Below are 20,042 nucleotides of genomic sequence, written 5' to 3' on the forward strand. Positions count from 1 at the left end.
ACAGCAGAGAGCTGGCCTGGAAGAGGGGCAACCGGGACAGAATCCGGTGCCCGGACCGGGACTAGAACCCGGTGTGCCAGCGCCGCAAGGTGGAGGATTAGCCTAGTGAGCGGTGGCACCGGCCAAAAGGAATAAAATTTTAAGAGCTCTTGTATTACTATTCACAATTGCAAAACTCTCTCTCCAACTGAACAGTTGTCATATCTTACATTCATTACGCCAAAGTGTTCAGATAATTGACATAAAAATAACAAGATCAAATATTTGCTTCAGTCTATTATGAATCTTTATTTTTCAAATGAACTTGCACAAAGTGTGTTGGAGACAAGGGTTTATCAACTTATAAGGAAAAAAGGCTATTGTCCTAGAAGGATAAGAACAAAGCTAATATAAAGTTACAAGGAGATGGAATGGATTTTCTGCTTTCTGTAGGTAATAAGAATTCCTTCACAGTGTGTGTTTGTGTTTATGTGTGTGTGTGTGTGAGAGAGAGAGAGAGAGAGCGACACAGAGAGAGAGAGAAAGCGAGAGAGATAGAGAGGGCAAAAATTGCAGAGGTAGCTAATTGCTATGTGAGCTATTACTGATTACATTGGAAATTTAGGCTCCAAAAGAAGTCTTCTTACCCTGTTTTTTTTTTTTTAAGATTTATTTATTTATTTGAAAGTCAGAGTTATACAGAGAGAGGAGATGCAGAGAGAGAGAGGTCTTCCATCTGATGGTTTACTCCCTAACTGACTGCAATGGCCGGAGCTGTGCCGATCTGAAGCCAGGTGCCTGGAGCTTCTTCTGGGTCTCCTACGTGGGTGCAGGGGCCCAAGGACTTGAACCATCTTCTACTGCTTTCCCAGGCCACAGCAGAAAGCTGGATCAAAAATGGAGCAGCCGGGTCTTGAACTGGTGCCCATATGGGATGCCTGTGCTTTTGCCAGGGCATTAACCTGCTGCGCCGTATTGCCAGCCCCCAAATCCCTTATCTTTATTGTGTGGTGCAGTGTGTTGTATACACCATATTGTATATCAGCAGGTACACCTAGAAATACATATTGGATCGGAACATAAAAACAGTTTGGCCTACTAAACAATTCAATAATGCCAAAGACTCAGAAAAATGCAAAAAGCCATACTATTTGATGTTAAATTTAAGGGAGCTTCATAGCTATCCTAGAGCTGAGAAATAATAGTTGGTGGCAGTTGCTTGTTACACATCGAAGTGTCAAGATCAGCTCTGTGTTACACAAAAATAAATGGTAATGGCTTGCAGAAAGGACAAACCAAGGCCAAATGGGGAATTTGGAAGCTATTTCTAGGATCTGTATAAAAAGGCCATCATTTCCCAAAATTCCGTATGTTAATATACAAAATTCAACAAAGATTCTTCGGATTTTAGATTTTAATGCAAGTGTTAAGTATTCAAATGACATCTAAGGCTCAGAAGCATTTAGATAACCACAAAGTAGAAATGTGTACATTTAATGTAATCCCATTTTCTGTACGCAGGCTTGAATAGAATACTTTCTCCTTGACTCAATAGGAATCTTGGTGGGTTTTTTGTACTGTTTTAGAGGATTGAAGTTTAGTTGGAACTCTAGGTATCCCATGCAGCTGTCAGGAACTCAATTGTTTGAGTCACTGCTGTTGTCTCCAAGGGTCTGTACTGGTGGAAATTTGGAGTCAGGAGCAGGAGACAGAAATCAAACCCATGTAGTCCAATGTAGGATGTAGGCATCTTTTTTAAAAATTTTATTTATTTGAGATGCAGAGTTACAGAGAGAAAAGACAGAGAGAAACGTCTTCTATTCACTGGTTCACTCCCCAGATAGCTACAATGGCTGGAGCTGGACCCATCTGGAGCCAGGAGCTTCTTCTGGGTCTCCCCCATGGGTGTAGGGACCCAAGCACTTGGATCATTTTCCTCTGCCTTCCCGGGTCATCAGCAGAAAGCTGGATCAGAAGCGGAACAGCCATACTCAAATAGGCAACCATATGGGATGCTGGTGTTATGCGTGGAGGTTTAACCTATTTGGCCACAGTGCTGGCCCCAAGGGATGAGTCATCTTAAATGGCATCTTAATTGCTAGGCTTAGTGTTCATCCTTACTCATAGTTGTTAATAAAATAATTTATGTTAAACTTTTGATACAAGAAAACTCCTGTGAGGCAAATAAAATAGGTGAAATGTTTTCTAGGCTTTAATTTCCTGTATTAGGAAAATTGCTTCATATAAATAGTGAATGAAAAGATTTAGAACAAAGAATATAGGTCATCATATTTTTCACAACAATGATATAAGAAGAAACAAATGATAGCCCACATGTTATTTTCTGGAATCTTACTGATAATAAAATACCTCCCAAAGATTTTGGTTTCTTCAAATGGCAATGCTTTCAAGTTCTCCAAGTAAGGCAATAGATAATTTTATTTCTTAGGACTTTATGTTGCTGGACAATGCCAAGTACTAAAAATTCATTTTATTGACAATAACAGGCAAACTTCACTAGATATTAGCATTACCCAATACACTAAATATAAGACCCTGCCTCTTCCTGGAATCACAGTGTCCTAAATTTTAATGAAGTAGCTGAAAAGCATTTGCAAATAAGAATGATCCTGTGAATTTTATTTGAATTTTTAGGTCAATTTTGTCATGACACATTCTTCATCCTCTGTCGGGTTGTCACCATGTGAAATGTCTCCAGAGAACAAAGAATATTTGTCTGGAAACAGCCTCTTCAAATTTTCTTTTTAAATAATGACTAGTCAAAATCATTCTGACTAGGTCACTGCCAAACAATAGTTCTGATCTATTTGACGTGTTACTCCACATTACATCAAATGAAAATTTTCTCATACTTCATAAAATTTCTGATGTGTTTAAAGTTATGGCTATCTTCCAACAACACTGCAATGTGATAATTAATGATGTTCAGACTTATTTCCCATCACTTTAGTTTGCTTTAAATTTTTCATTTATTACACATTTTTCTCTAGACCTTCCTTGAGATTACTCTCACTATTGACTGTGAACAACTACTTATTTTCCTCATTAGTGAAATGGTAATGCTAACTACATTGTCAGATTAGGATATGGTTAAATGTTTGCACACATAAGGACTAATAGCAGTACTATTATTAAAATACGGGGTTAAATGAATGTGTTATTTGATTAAGTTGGAAATGCTAAACTAAAAGGGATTATATAAATTTTACACATATCTTTAGTCACACATTGTAGGAAAGTCCACACATATTAAACTAACAGCATTACTTAATTCACAAATGTGCATCCTTACATATGGGTCTTTGTGACCCCAATTATTCATTCTACTTTCTGATATATTTTTCCTTTACTTATGGAATTTGTTTTCTCTTTCTATACTGATTGCTCTGTTTTACCATCATATTTTACCTGTACAGTAAGCATTAAAATATAAAAATTTTGCTGTTAAAACAATCAAGTTCAATGAAGCTTTTATAATATAAAAAGTTAAGATAAGCCTTCAAATGATAATGGGCACAGATACTAATCAACTCACTCAGAGAGCAGATCATCCACCAGCCACCCTAAAGAGGAGAAGAAATCAACCTTTTCTCATCTCCTGTTCTTTCCTTCAGTGGTGAATGTTCTAGATTGTATCAGTCCAGCTTGTTTCTCTGATTTCTATCTGGAACAGAATCAATCCGAACTGAAGCCCAGATGGATGACATCATGTGAGAAAATAGTGTGACACAATTCTTCTCCAGGCAATCTTTGCAGTTGTGGGGGGAAAGGGTTATTTTCATTTTTTGCTTACCCAAAGGCTCCTGCCTTCTCCTCAATGTAAGCAGAAGTAAACTGATGCATGGTGCCTGCACCAGCTGTCACATGACCTACTGTAGATGCAATAGCTCTAAAACTTCCCTTTCTTTTTGGAGGGGCTTTGTTAAGTGAAAGCACCCTGAAGCTACAACTAAAGCACAGTTTCTAAAACTCAGATCTAAGCATGCTGTTCGCGTCCCTAAAATCCTTACGTTGTGCTGCTGCTTGCATGACAAGGTCAACTCTCCCTTACATAGCAGTGAGCCTTCCCTGATACAGCACTTATCTGCCAGTTAAGCATCATCACACCTCTCCCCGCCTCCATGTGAATCCCAGTGCTAGGATATTCTGGAGTGTATCAAATTCTTTCTGCATATTCCTGGTATGTCTCTTCTGTCTTCCTTGTCTTCTTGAATGACATGAATAACATTCCAATTAACCCTATTAAGTAAGAAACCTTCATTGATCATTCAGTTCAGATAATACTGTCCTACTTTGCAGTAGTATTTTTGTCGCTCATTTCATGTGTCTCTGGCACTGACTGCAGAACTCTGAAGTTAGAATTTTAGTTCTTTTTTAAAATTAGTAAATTATTTCTCTCTTACAAGTTATTTCAAAGAACTTTTTTTTTTAATTTTAGGAAAAGTAAAGAAAGGTAATTATGGATTTTTGGCATATTTAGCAGGGTAAGGTTAACACTGAGCAAAGGAAACATTTAGGTAACTTAAGATGATGGGATATAAGTATATTGTCTACTAACATTTACTGAGAGCTTACTATGTGTCATGCTCTCTACAAGATTTTTTCCTATATTTCAAATCATATAATTAGATAGAGTGGTTGAGAACTTAGGGAATGAAAATGACTCAAGATTGAGCCAAAAAAAAATTAAAAAAAAAAAAACAAGTTCTAGTCATTGATATCTCAAATGGGGAAATTTTTAATGCTGTTACCTCTATAATTACTAGATTTTTAATTAGATAAAGTGTGGAATAAAACCAATTAATATGTAACTGCAGTATTTAATTTATCTTCCAGAACACAGGTCTAACTGTTGACAATAGTGTTGCAACTGTCCCTGTGTATATAGGTTATGGATTCCTAGATTTTAAAAAATTATGAATTGAGAATTATGAACTACAGATGAACTGTTATATTTATAACATAATATTTTTACCTAAAGAAATAAAGATCACTTTGAAATAAAATAGTTTGTATGTTGAACAAAATTCAATCATTTCATTCCAATGATATATAAAAACGATTGTATTTTAGACCAAATTCTATGTATAAACTAGATAATTTTAAATGAATTTGCATATATCATGTAAATTTAGTTAACCTTGCATATATAAATAACTGCTTTTTTCTCCCATTCTTGGTACATTCTGTGGCTAATGCTAATTACAATGTGATTAAAGTAAATTGTATACAAGTGTAAAAATGGAGAATACTGTAAACAATCATTGAATCTGGTAAAGGTTATGAGTGGAGATCTAAGAGGGAAGGAGAGGAGGGGTTGGAGGCTAGAGGGAGAACACCACTATGTTCCTAAGTATGCATGTATGAAATATATGAAATTTGAACTACTTAAAAAAATAAAATGAAACTGGCAAAAAATAGAGAATACTATAATCCGTTTATTATTTAAAATACATTTCTGTAAACACCTGTAATAAAAAAAAACCCTACTATTCTAATTTGATTGATCCAAAAGTGCTTGGGAAAATCAGCTATTTAAATTAGGCCAGCATGTATAAGGCGCTTCTGCCAATATGGTATTGTCCAGAAGCTTCAGTGTTTTTGCAGATTTGTATAATAAGCAAATTTCATTAATCTATCATTGCAACTGATAGTATTCTAAAATTCTCACATCATTCTACCTTTCCAAATGGATAAATGGCTGGCATTTAAAGTTTACTTTCATAGTATTTCTTCAGAGATAACTTGAAAAGATCAAGTAAGGAAAATTTATATGGATTTGATCTTGGGCACATTGAATGTAATGTGACTTTGATAGTAGATATGTGGACTAACTGATTTTTTTTTTTTTATATTACAGGGTACAATTGTAGTCCTTGGGGCAAATAGTCCTTGTTTGTTTGATATTGCATGGTGGTAGAATATGGGGAAATGGTAATAAAGGAAGAGAGATTAGGATCAAAGTTCAAAGAACTCCTATATTTAAAGACTGAAGTAGAACAAATTTGACACAAAAGAACTAGAGAAATAACCAAAAAATCCTGAAATATAGGTATTACAGTTATTAAAATAGTAGAGTATTGCAAGAAATAGGAAAATTTTCACTGAGCCAAATGCAATAATTTGGGCAGGTAACGTTAAGATAAAGTAAGCACTATAAAAGATAAATGTATAAAGATAAATACATATAGGGTTTCTTGTGCCTTTGTTAATAGGGGGCAAATTCTCAGCATAATGGGTATAATCTCTACCCCACTCAGCAAAAATAAATTCTTAAATTAAAATTAAAGTAAAAAGACTGATTCTGTGAAAACATTAACTGAGACATACAGTCCTCTTTCCTTATACCTACAGCCATTGTTAATGCTATATCAATGGATGTTAAAAGAGCACAGGTTTTCTGAGTTGGGATTTTTATGATAAATATTCATTGCTTTTGGGTATGCACTTATAATGTAATGCATTAGTAAGTATCCTAAAGTATAGTCAGATGTAAGATTCAGCTCCTAAGAGTGGAGCTGAGATCTGGATTTGGTTGGAAGAGGTCAGTAAAATAGACTGGTATTGAGAAAAATACAGAATTTTGGAATTCAATCTACTGAATATTCAGTGATTCCTAAAATTCACTTTTGCCCTGGCTTTCATAGCAATTATTATTTCCTTATATTCTTTTTAGTTTCTGTTTCTGATTAGTAAGCCTCTGAACTTTATATCCACCCTTCAGACATCTAAAGCTCAGTCTTTGTATGCCTTGTTTAAACTAATAGTACTGTTTACTTTGTTTTCTCTAAATAACACACACCAATTTGTAGCATGGATAAAATTTTTATATTTTCCATGAATTCTTTTCCCAACATTAGCACATTTTTCTTTTTGACCCCACTAAATAGGAAGTCTATAATAATTATTAAGGCTACAATAATTCAACCAACTGCAGGTTAAATCTATTTGAGGATAGATTCCAAGATGGAAGAGTAGGTAAAGGGCATACTCTGCTGCACTGTTCTTGGCAGACTGTTGGCTCCAAATGTGATCTAGAATTGTGGCATTGATGGACACAGAACAAAGGATCTGAACCTACCAAAAGCATAAAACGAGGTTCATAGAGATGGACTGTCCCTTTTTGAGCACTTCTAGTGCACACTAAACAAAACATCAACTGAATATTTGGGACAAATTGATGTTTGGCTAATATTGTAAAACTGCATCAGAAAAATAAATATTTCAATGTCAGACCTGGGGCAAATCTTGACTTTGGATGCTAGCTAGTTAGGAAATAGCAGATGTATTCCTAGGTTCAGAAAAAATAAACAGATTGCTCAGAATTTCTAGATGGGCAGCTAGAAATGAAGCCCGATTTTTTTTTATTGTACTTAGTCTTTCAATGTACAGATGACATTGCGCACTAATAAGCATCAAAAAATTCCAAAGTGTTGTGATGCCACAGGTTAAGCCACTGCTCAGGATGCCTATATCCCAATCCAATATTTTGTAAAAGTGCCTAAGAATTCAGCAGATGATGGAGAAATTACTTTTTACCCTGCCATCCATGTGAAACACATGGAGGTAGTTCTGGGCTCCTTGTTTCATCCTACTTAGCCTTAGCTGTTGTAGGCATTTAGGGCCTGAGCCAGTTGATGAAATATATATATATATACATTTGCTATCTATCTATCTATCTATCTATCTATCTATCTATCTAGCCACTTTGTTTTTCAAATTAAGAAAAAAAGGTAAACAAGAAATTCTGGGAACTATTCTTAAGAACAAAATTGTGTGTAAGAAACCATCCCACACGGCAGCTCACTAGGCTAATCCTCCACCTGTGGTGCTGGAACTCCGGGTTCTAGTCCCGGTTGGGGTGCCGGTTCTGTTCCGGTTGCTCCTCTTCCAGTCCAGCTCTCTGGCCTGGGAAGGCAGTGGAGGATGGCCCAAGTGCTTGGGCCCTGCATCCACATGGGAGACCAGGAAGAAGCACCTGGTTCCTGGCTTCAGATTGGTGCAGCGCACCAGCCGTAGCGGCCTTGGGGGGTGAACCAATGGAAAAGGAAGAACTTCTCTCTGTCTCTCTCTCTCACTGTCTAAATCTTCCGGTCATAAAAAAATCCATATAAGAAATAAAAATTCCAAATACTCAGATGAAGATTGTAAAATAGCTATTTTAAGAAGACTCAGTGAAATTCAGGAAGACACAGAGATCCCATTCAATATTGTAGTGGAGAGATTGGATAGAGAGATTGATGTAATTAAAAAAATCAGGCAGAACACTTCATCTGGAAAATACAATAACTGAAATAAAAGTGTGATAGAAGGCATCAATAGCAGAAGAATAACAGAAGAAAGGATCAGTGGGCTCAAAAATAGACAATTTGAAAATGAGTAGAGCAAAGAGGAAAAAGAATCAAGAAGAATTAAGAAAGCCTACAGGAGCTATGAGATAGCAAGAAAACAGCAAATTTCTGAGTTATTGGGATTCTAGGGGAACTTAAGAAAAAGCAAAATATGGTACTGGCTTAGCTCCATAGACTAATGAAACAGAATACAGACCCTATAACTAAACCCTTACATCTATAAGCAACTAATCTTTGACAAAGGTACTATGAACATGTATTGGAGAAAGAACAGTCTTTCTAATAAACTACCTTGGTGCCAGAAAAATGGATATCTACATGCGGAAGACTGAAACTAGATCTCTTTCTTATCCATATACAAAAATCAATTCAAAATTGATCAAAGACTTAAAGTTGAGACTGGAAGCTTTGAAACTATTAGAGTAAATCATAGGGAAAACGCATAAGGACATAGGAGTTGGGAAGGATTTTCCAGATCAGACCCCAAAAACACAGAAAATAAAAGCAAAATGGAAGAAGGATATGCCATCAAACTAATAAGCTTCTGTCCATTAAAGCAAAAAATCAATAGTGAAAAGACAGCCAAAGAGTGGGAGAAAATATTTGTAAGCTATACATCTGACATACATATCCAAAATATACAAGGAACTCAAGCAGCTCAATAGCAAAAACAAACAATCCAGTTAAAAATCGAAGTACATTTAAACAGATATATCTCAAAGGAAGACACATAAATTGCTCACAAGCTTAGGAAAAAAATGCTCACTCACTAATCATTAGGAGAAAGCAATTTAAAAACCACTACAAAATAGCATATCACTCCACTCCAGTAAGTTTGGCTTTTATAAAAAGACAAAAAAAATAATAGATGTTGAGACTGTGGAGAAAAGGGAGGCCTTACACATTGTTGGTGAGAATGTAACAGTTCAGATATCATGGAAAACAAAATGTAAAAATAGAACTACCATATGATCCAGCCATCCCAAATGTGTGTGAAGGTCCAAAGGAAATGCCATTCATTTATCACAGAGACATCTATACTCCCATAATTATTGCAGCATGGTTAACAACTGCTAAGAAATGTAAATAACTTGTGTGCGTATCTACTGACTAAAGAATAAAGAAAATGTAGCACATATACAATGGAATATTACTCAGCCACAGATAGAATGGAACTTGGATGGAACTGGAGTTCATGACGTCAAGTGAAACAAAGTCAACCACAGAAAGAAAAAGATCACATAATCCCACTCATATGTGGAATGTAAACATTAGGTGATGACATAGAAGTTAAAAAAATAATTATGGTTACCAAAAGTTGGGAAGGGCAGTGAGGAGGGAAGTATGGAAATGGTTAATAGGTGAGTCTGAGGTTGTAGCTAAGTAGGAACAAGAAGTAGGGTTCGCATTAGGGTGCCTATAGAAAATGTTATTGTACTCTATACTTCCCTATTAAGGAAATTGGAAGAGGAGCTGACATTGTGGTGCGATGGGTTAAGCTGCCACTGTGACAATGACATCCCATATTGGAATGCCGGTTCAAGTACAACTTTTTCTACTTCCAGTTCAGCTTTCTGCTAATGTGCCTGGGAAGACAGTGGAAGATGACCCAAGTATTTGGGCACTCAGGATAGAATTTCTGGATCCTGGCTTCAGCTTACACAAATCTAGCTATTGCAGACATTTGAAGACTAAACCAGTGTATAAAAAATGTTTCTCTCTCTGTCTTTCTTTCCCTGTCACTCTGCCATTCAAACAAATAAATAAATCATTTTTTAAAATCTGAAAGATAGGATTTTGAATGTTTTCACTATAAAGCAATACAAACTGTTTGAAATGATAAATACATTTACCCTTGTTGAACACTGTATAATGTATATATGTAATAAAATGTAACATAGTGCCTGAAAATCTGTGCAATTTTATGTCCTTTAAATTATTTTAAATAGAAACAAAAATTTAGAAATACGATGAGCTTATATTCTAAATAGCTTTATCATTCATTCTCTCTTCTTATACCCATTGATGCTTTTTCAGTTCTCATCATTTCCACCTGAACTATTTCAAAAGCTTCATAAATGTTCTCTCCACATCTTATCTTGTTCTTATAGAATCCATTCTTCATATTGCCTTGTCAGATTGATCTTTCTAAAACAGAAATTGGATCAATTGCTGTTCTTCTGAAAAACCTATAGTGGCTTTATGATGCCTACAGAATAAAATCCAAATTCCATTTCATAGCCCAGACATCCTTTATGACTTTGCAAGGCACGTTCTTCAAAGTCAACATTTATTATTCCCTTTCTTCTTTGTACCCTCTATCAAATTACTTTTAGTTAGCAAAATGTATTATGTGATTTCATACACTTAGAACTTTGTTGTTCCTTCATGTAAATGTATGGTTTTTATTTTAGATAAAACTCAAATATTGGGACGGAACTGTGGCGCAGTGGAATAATGCTCTTACGACACTGGCATCCTCCCATATGGGTGCTGGTTCTAGTCCCGGCTGCTCCTCTTCCCATCCAGCTCTCTGCTATGGCTTGGGAAACCAGGACAAGATGGGTTAAGTCCTTTGGCCCCTGCACCCATGTGGGAGACCTGGAGAAAGCTCCTGGCTCCTGGCTTTGGATCAGCACAGCTTCGGCAGTTGTAGCCATTTGGGGAGTGAACCAGCAGAAGGAAGAACGTTCTCTCTGTCTCTCCCTCTCATTGTCTGTAACTCTACTTCTCAAATAAATAAATAAAATCTTTTTAAAAAACCTCAAATACTGTGTTTTCATTAAAATATGTGAGACTCTCATAATTATTCATTTCATCCTCTGTGCTACTGTGGAACTTTGCACGTTATTAAACACTGCATTCTGAGTTTTTAACACAGAATCTGCTAAGGAAAACTTTGGGCACAGTACAATCCTGGCCCACAATCAGTACTCTGTAAGCTATCCTATCATCATTTCAAACTCCATCAATCTAAATCAGAATTGTCCATCTTGCACCTAATGTTCTCCAATCTTCTGTGCTTGTCAGTGGAAGTATCATCCTTTTTGTCATTTATTGTTAAAATCTTGAAATCTTCTCTGACTCAGCCTTCTATTTAATTTGGGATGTCCGATCAGGAATTATGCTCACTCTAGTCAACAGAACACAGAGATTTCAAAATTTTCTTGTCAAGCTAGTCCACTGACAGAGTCCTCAGGGATCTCTGAGTTTCCTTTTGTTCCAGTTTCTACAGACAAAATAAAAATTGCTGCTTATCACAGTTAAGAATATACTGTGCCCTTTTCTCACTATGACTTCAACATTCTTCCAGTTTCAGTTGGGGCAGGTAAATTAGGCTAGAACTTTAAAAATACTTAATTAGCTGCAGCCTTTTTCAAAAGATAAACCTAATAATCAGAAAGCATATAACATGGTACAACTTCCACAACATTTTTTTTTTTTACTTGAAAAACAGAGTTACAGGTAGAGAGAGGGGGAGATAGATCTTCCTTAGGCTTGTTCACTACACAAATGGCCACAATATCTGGGGCTGGGCCAGGCCAAACCAAGGAACCAAGAGCTTCTTCTGGATCTCCTAGGTGGGTGGCAGGAGTCCAAGCACTTAGGTCACCTTCCACCACTTTCCCAAGCACTTTAGCAGGGAGCTTGATTGAAAGTGGAGTGTCTGACACATGATTCAGTGCCCATATGGGATGCCAGTGTTGCAGGCAGCGGCTTAACCCATTATACTACAACATGAGTCCCAAACAATTTTTCTTTTATTTTTTAAAATATTTAATTTTATTTATTTATTTGTTTTTTGAGAAGTAGAGTTATAGACAGAGAGGGCTAGACAGGGAGAAAGGTCTTCCATCTGCTGGTTCACTCACCAACTAGCCCTAAAGGCTGGAGCTGGGCCAATCCAAAGCCAGGAGCCTGGAGCTTGTTCCAGGTTTCCCAAATGGGTGCAGGGGTCCAAGTACTTGAACCATCTCTACTACTTTCCCAGGCCATAAACAGAGAGCTGGTTCAGTAGAGGCGCAGCCAGGACACAAACTGTTACTCATATGGGATGCCAGCGTCAACAGAGGCTTAGCCTACTATTTCACAGGACTGCCCCCCCCCCCATTTTTTCTTTTCTTTTTTTTTTTTAAAGATTATTTATTTATTTATTTATTTGCGAAGTAGAGTTACAGACAGTGAGAGGGAGAGACGGAGAGAAAGGCCTTCTGTCCGCTGGTTCACTCCCCAAATGACCACAATGGCTGGAGCTGTGCAGATCTGAAGCCAGGAGCCAGGAGCTTTCTCCTGTCTCCCAAATAGGTGTAAGGGCCCAAGGACTTGACCTATCTTGTACTGCTTTCCCAGGCCACAGCATAGAGCTGGATGAGAAGAGGAGCAGTCAGGACTAGAACCGGCACCCATATGAATGCCGGTGCTGCATACAGAGGATTAACCTACTGTGCCACAATGCCGGCCCCCCAATTTTTTCTTTTCTAAAAAAAAGGTTTTTTTTTTTATTTTTAATTTACTTGAAAGGCAGTGTTATAGAAAGAGATTCAGAGAGAGAGAGAGATCTATCCACTAGTTCACTTCCCCAAATGACTGCAGTGGCCAGGGCTGGGCCAGGCTGAAGCCGGGAGCCAGGAATTCCATCCTGGTTTCCCACATACGTGGCAGGAGCCCGATTACATGGGTCAATTTCCACTGCTTTTCCAGCACATTAACAGGGAGTTGGATTGGAAGTGGAGCAGCCAGGACTCAAACCAACTTGTAAGGATGCCAGTATCGCAGGCAGCAGCTTAACCCACTGTGTCACAACACAGACCGACCACAAACTTTTTAATACGTCTCATCAAACTTGTTTCTTAAAATTATTGGTTTTATTTCACATTCTGCCTTTAAACAGTTGTATCACTCCCAAAGTGTTCATGTCAGTTTGTAGGTAATGTGCCTGGTTCGTGGTTTCTGAGTTCCAGCTTGGCTCAGTGTGTAGGGCACCATTTTAACATGCACCGTTGGCTAGCTCCTATTAGATATTTTGAGCAAAAAGTTTTGCAGTTAAGTCTTTTTAGATACACTTTATTTCTCATTAGAGATATCCTTGTTAACCTGACAACTCAAATGGTGAATGAACTCTGTACGAGATCCCACTCCTCTTCCACATTACTTCTGTTCACAATTCATTGATATAAATCTGTCATTTGGGTTCATAAGGGAGAGAGGATGTACAGCCACCATGTTTGCTCAGGAGGGAGAGGAGAATTGGATACAAGTGCACAGTACAAATGACTCAATACACTGCACTGGTTTGGTGGGCTTTAATACAATTTGAGAAACCAACTATTTTTAAATTATTTCTCCTACAGGAAAAATACACTTTAGATTCCAAAAAATTACGTCAATCTTTGAGAATAACACATTGAACGTGTTGTCTTCACAATGAGATTATAAGTATTTGAAAGGCAAGGGCTTTTCTTTCATTCCCATCATATATTTAGAAAAATTTTAATTGAACATAGGAGTTGCTCAATTACTGAATCATTAAATAAATCAATACAATTTGAATAAATAGCTGCCTGACTGGATCTGCATATGAAGGATATTTTCTTTTTCTTAAATGTTTGTCTTTTATAAAGCTCTCTACTTGTACTTGCAAATAATTGTAAAAGATGCAGCAGTAATTTGGCAACCCATTGAATCATCAACTCGTTAAATTATATTTGTATTGAGTTAAATATTCTTGCGTAAGTAAATTTGACTGAGAGTGTGTTTTTACTCTTTTTAATACATTTTTGTTATGTGTGCATAGCCAGTCATTGATCCCTCTGACTTTTCCATAGTATGATTACGTATCACTAGTTCCTGGATCAGTCTTTCAATGCTACAGCCTGCGACACAAACAAAAATCAATAATTATGATCCTACCTTTATTAATATCGTGATATTTTGACCATTGGCCATAATTTTGCTTCTTTCAAATATCATATTGAAAATATTTTGTCTTTTTTTTCTTTCAACTTTGTTAACTGTTGTGTCAGAAATAAATGCCTAGTCCCAGCCTAATAACCATGATGAACTTACAGAGGGTGGAAAAGTACATTTATAGTTCAATCATTAGTAATTATGTCTCCTTTCCATAGAAATCTGACTGGATTATTTCACCCCAAACAAAAATTTTGACGTGAAAGTTACAGAGTCAGATACTTTCTCAGTCAACTGAGATATAATAATTCCATTGTTATTGCCAAAGAACTCATTGTGGATTTTCAGTGTTAGCTTTTTTTGACTTTTTCAAGTAATACACAATTTTTACCTTAATTTGATTTTTTGTTTTAAATATATTTTGATGTGTTATTAGTGCATATCCTGATTTTTCTGTGACAAAACCCAAAACACAAGAATTAGGAAAAAGAAAGACAAAAAGAAATACAAATAAAAGGAAAATTACAGTGCCTAAAATTTTAAAAGCATGAAAATATTAGAAACATTTAATAATCTAAATCACTCTCATTCAATTTTCTCTGGAATTATATAATAAAATGCATTAGAAAAAAATTTTGGTGTGCAATTTTTTTCTGAGGAAAGCTTTTGGGTATGTGTAGTAAGACATTCTTTTTTTCAGCAATGTTTCTTACTAAGTGTTTGGTTAGCAAAAAAAAAAATTTTTAAAATGCTAACTAATACAACACAAATATATCTTGTCAGATTTATCAATGTCTACTGTACAGAAAACTTTTATAATCTGATCTAGCCTTAATGACAGAAAAGACAAACAAAAAAAAGCTCTCTCAGAATAAAAGCCAGTTTTACCTTTGCAGAGAGTCCTGATTCTCAGAACACATTTTTCTGTACTATCTTTTCTTTCTGTACAATTAGAGTACACAGATCTCTGTGCTGGGATATTATTGTACCACCGTCTTTACATTAGTAACAGTGATTCTCACTAAAGGGCTAGAACATCTTAACTTTGGTATTACATTCATTTATTTGTCTAGCTTTTAACACAAAGGAGGGGCACGAATGATCAATCATCACGATGTGGCCTCTTCTACCTGCCAGGAGGCCCTGAGAGAGATGATATCGAGGAAAGTGTTTCACATTTTTTTTAACACTTATAAAATCCATGCTGTGGCAGGCAATAACCTCCAAAAAACACCCAACCAAAGCAATTTTGCTGCTACTCAAATTGTCATCTTTTCTCATACAGAATGTTTTTTAAGTGATGTTGTGAATAAGATTAGATCTTAAATAATTCATGAAGTACATGAAACACCTCCTTTATTTTTAGAAATTATCATACCACATTTATATAAATCAATTAGTTATTTTATAAAATATTGAGATAATTTATAACTATGTGTCTTTAAAACACCATGCACAAATTTTATCTGCAGCATATTGTTCTGAAAAATTTTATTAACTCAACATTATAAATGGAGAACTTTTATCCCATGATTCATTTTCTAAATGGAGTACAATGACCTCCATCCTGGCAAGAGGTCTAGAAGGAGATTGCTTGACCTGAAAGTCACTGACTGGGAAATACAAGCTCTATTTGTATTTCTACCGAATTTATTTTCTGGAGAAGTAATATTCAATATATTTTAATTAATTGGTGTGGCATATAGTGAAAGCAGGATGATTATTAATTTTAAATTCAAAATTTCATGAATGTGATTTTCAAAAAGAAAAAAACTATTATTAAATATTATAAGACTTAAATCAAAATTTCAAAATAGCCAAGAATTGCTTTTAGTCTTTGGAGGGAGAATTAAATTCTACAACACTGTAAGTGACTCTTTAGATAAAAAAAAATTTTTTTTAAATATAGTGACTCGCAGATGTATTTGTTGGTATTCAATCAAAACTACTTGAAGGGCAGGCATGTAGCCCAGTGATTAAGACACCCATATCCCACATTGCAGTTCTGGATTTGAGCAACACTTCTGGTTTTTGATTCCAGCTGCCTGACCAGGCATACCTTGGGAGGAAGTGGTGTTGGATCAAATAATTTGATTTTTCTCACCCCTATGGGAGTGAATTCCCAGTTCCCAGCTGTGGTCTCCACCCAGCCCTGGCCACCCTGGGAGCTTTGGGTGTGAACCAACAGTTGGGAGATCTCCCCACCTCCACTCTCACTCTGATACCACCTCTCAAATCGATACCTAAATAATTTTAAAGATCTATTTGAAAGCTTAAGTTTATTTGCTATAAAATACTTGTGGCAAATTGTGTTTCCAGTCATTTTTAAGGTAACAGAATCATATAATTAATTCCTTTTTGGAAAGGATAAAGAAATTTCTATATAACTATTTGCACTGATATAGAGAAAAGAATATTTTACTAAATTAGTTTAATTTATTTTAAATAATTTTGACAACTTTAAAACAATAATTGTCTTAAAAATGTAGTGCTTTTTCATAGCATTGGGGTAACATAGTGGTGAACATGTTTGGCTTGTGTGGAGAAAGATGATTTGGGTGTAATTCTCGAAACTAGAGCTTATCTCTGATATTTAGGTATTCTTTTCTCCTAGTTCTTCCTCTCGCATGTAGCCAGATACTAAGAACTAGTGATATCTTGTGTTTTATTACACTTATGGTTATAATATGGTTATAATGTACTTTTTTTTTATAATGTACTTTTGCATGCATTATCTCCTTTCATCTTCATAACAACCTCTGATTAGGTAATATTACTCTCATTTTATCAATAAGGAAACAGGAAAAATTCATCTTTCTCAAGAACTAATAATGACACATTTTCTCTCCCAAGGAGACAGTGTGAGCAGGGCTGGACCTCAGTATTCTTGTTCAGGGTACAGTCCCTTAAAACAGTGGCATTTGAGGTTTGAAAATGAGGTTACATTGGACAGGCAACTTACCACAGTATTTTCCAATCTTGGAAGTGGAAATAAATTTTTGCCTTCAAAAGTTGCCTAGGTGAATCTTATTTTTGAAACAACTTCTGCATCTAATCTGGAGGTTTTTTGTGTGTGTTAGATTTATACATGTAGAGTTGCATGATGTCACTGCTTTTGTTTGCATTGGTATTTACAAATACAGTGTCATCAATTAGCCCTTTTGTAATGACCCCAGAAAAATTAAAAAACTCTTATGTATTATCATGAAATGAAGGCCAATGGCATCAAGGTACTTTATAGAAATGGAGATTTCATCACAATTCAAATGTCTCTGAGCATCAGAGGAATATTGAGGCATCATCTTCAAGCACATGAAGATAGGCAAGTAAAACACAACTTGCAATATAGCAGTCAACATCATATTCACATTGACAATGAAAAACAATATCAATGATTATATTATATCATCATAGTACATTTGAATTTCATTAGTTTAAAAACTATTTTAATTTGCAAATTTTTCAGCATTACAACTGAACATCCACAAGCCTAAACAATGAATAAATTTTTACCTCTTTATACAATAATGTGTAAGTTTATGAATACATAACATATGCAAAATATATAAAATATGCAACACACGTATAGCAGATACATGCATTTATGCTGTCTGATATATTGAGAAGCACAGTGACTCTATTAAGTATGAAAGTATTCTATTGAAACACACAAATAAATGGAGAAATTGATATCACAAAGAACAGTTGACTAGGAAACAGGAAGCACATTTTTATTATTAAAATTAATCATTTCCATCAAATATCACTAAATAAAATATTTCTTGATTTCACTTTCAACATTTGCATAACAATATGATCTACCATCTGGGAGGTTATTTAAATTGTTGATATGTTAACATGTATGTGTAATGTGTGATTTATAGTGAGCCCGCATGAAGTCTCTACTTCCATGGATTCAACCTAACTGATCAAATTTATTTTTAAAAATTTGTGTCTTCTCTGGACATAATGGACTTTTTTCTTCTTATTTTCCTCTAAACAATGCAGCTTAACAATTATTTACACGGCATTTACATTGTAATATAAATATTTCAGAGATAATTTAAAGTATGAAAGATGCCATAAGCTATATGCAAATACTGCACCATATTATATAAGAAACTTGAGCACCTGTAGATTGCAGTATGCATAGGGCATCCTGGAACCAATCCACTGCAGGTACTGAGTTTTGACTGTGAGTAAAACACACACATACATGTGCAGAGGGAGTTTCAAAAGTTTGGAAAATTTTTGAAGAAGGAAATTTTCAGAAAAGTGCAAAAAAAAAAGAAGATCCCCTAGGATGAGAAGACAGACATGGCTGCAGCCAGCCACACGACACAGCCAGTGACTTGCTGTGGGCTGCCATCTTACCGCGTCAAGGCAGGAGAAAATTGCCATGACCCCGCTACTCCGTTAGCTGAGAGGGAGTTCCGCAGTCACACATTGGCTTTTACTTCAGCCTGGAGGACCGACTGGTGTCTGAGAAACTGCTTGACTTGGAGCAGGGAAGCGGCCTTCCTTGCTACCCATCCTCTACAGAGCCCCATACTTGGCAGCGGAAAGCTGTGCAGCACATCTCTGTTACTAGCGTTGTAGTCAGAGGGCAACGTCAGGAAAAGAACAGATCCTCTGCATCCTAAAACTGGGAGTTTCTGGACATTAGCGCCAGGGCTACTCTCATGCATTCTGTGTGAGTAAGGGCATTCACCTTAGCTTCTGGAAGGTAACAGTAGAAGCAACAAGAACCTGACTATCACATTTGCCAGGGAGACTGATACTGGTTTCTCTGTGGACCAAAGATACACACCCAAGGAAGCTCCTATTCATCTCAAAGTCACACTTCTGTCTCTCTGAACTGCAGCAGACTAGTCCACTGTGCCACCTGTAGGCTCGGCTGACACGATTAAGGCAAAAGAAATCATTCAGAGACTACTACACTCCTGAGCTCAGCTAAAACCGAAGTCGAAGCGACAAGCCAAGTGATTTCCTACATTCCAGCTAAACCAAACCATATGGAAAAAGAGGAATTCACATAAACTATTGGTTTATGTATGGGATGTAAATTAGTGCAGTCACTGTGGAAAATAGTGTGGAAATTTCTTAAACAAACTAGAAATAGGCTTGCCATATGATCCAGCAACTCCACTTCTGAGTATATACCCAAAAGACTTGAACACAATGTGTGAAAGACATACCTGCACTGCCATTTTTATAGAAGCATTGTTCACAGTAGCCAAAATTTGGAATTAATCAAGGTGTCCATCATCAGATGAATACATAAAGAAAATAAAGTATATATGCACAGTGGAATATTATTCAGTTATAAAAAATGAAATTCTACCATTTGCAGCAAAATGGATACAGCTGGAGGACATGATGTTGAGTTAATTAAGCCAGACTCAGAAAGACAAATACCTCATGTTTCCCTCACATGTGGGAGGTAAAACTCAAAAAAAAAAAAAAAGTAAGAAATGTCTGTGTGTATCAGTATTGCTATTGCTACAAGTATAGTTTTGTAAAACTTGGTTTTATACCTTTCAAACAAATTGTTAAGAATGTTATACTAGCCGGCGCCATGGCTCGCTAGGCTAATACTCCGCCTTGCGGCGCCGGCACAACAGGTTCTAGTCCTGGTCGGGGCGCCAGATTCTGTCACGGTTGCCCCTCTTCCAGGCCAGCTCTCTGCTGTGGCCAGGGAGTGCAGTGGAGGATGGCCCAAGTGCTTGGGCCCTGCACCCCATGGGAGACCAGGAAAAGCACCTGGCTCCTGCCATCGAATCA

The sequence above is a fragment of the Oryctolagus cuniculus genome, chromosome 5 (genome assembly GCF_051225735.1).
Source record: "Oryctolagus cuniculus isolate XC-2025 breed Fujian yellow rabbit chromosome 5, ASM5122573v1, whole genome shotgun sequence".
In the NCBI taxonomy this organism is placed as follows: Eukaryota; Metazoa; Chordata; class Mammalia; order Lagomorpha; family Leporidae; genus Oryctolagus; species Oryctolagus cuniculus.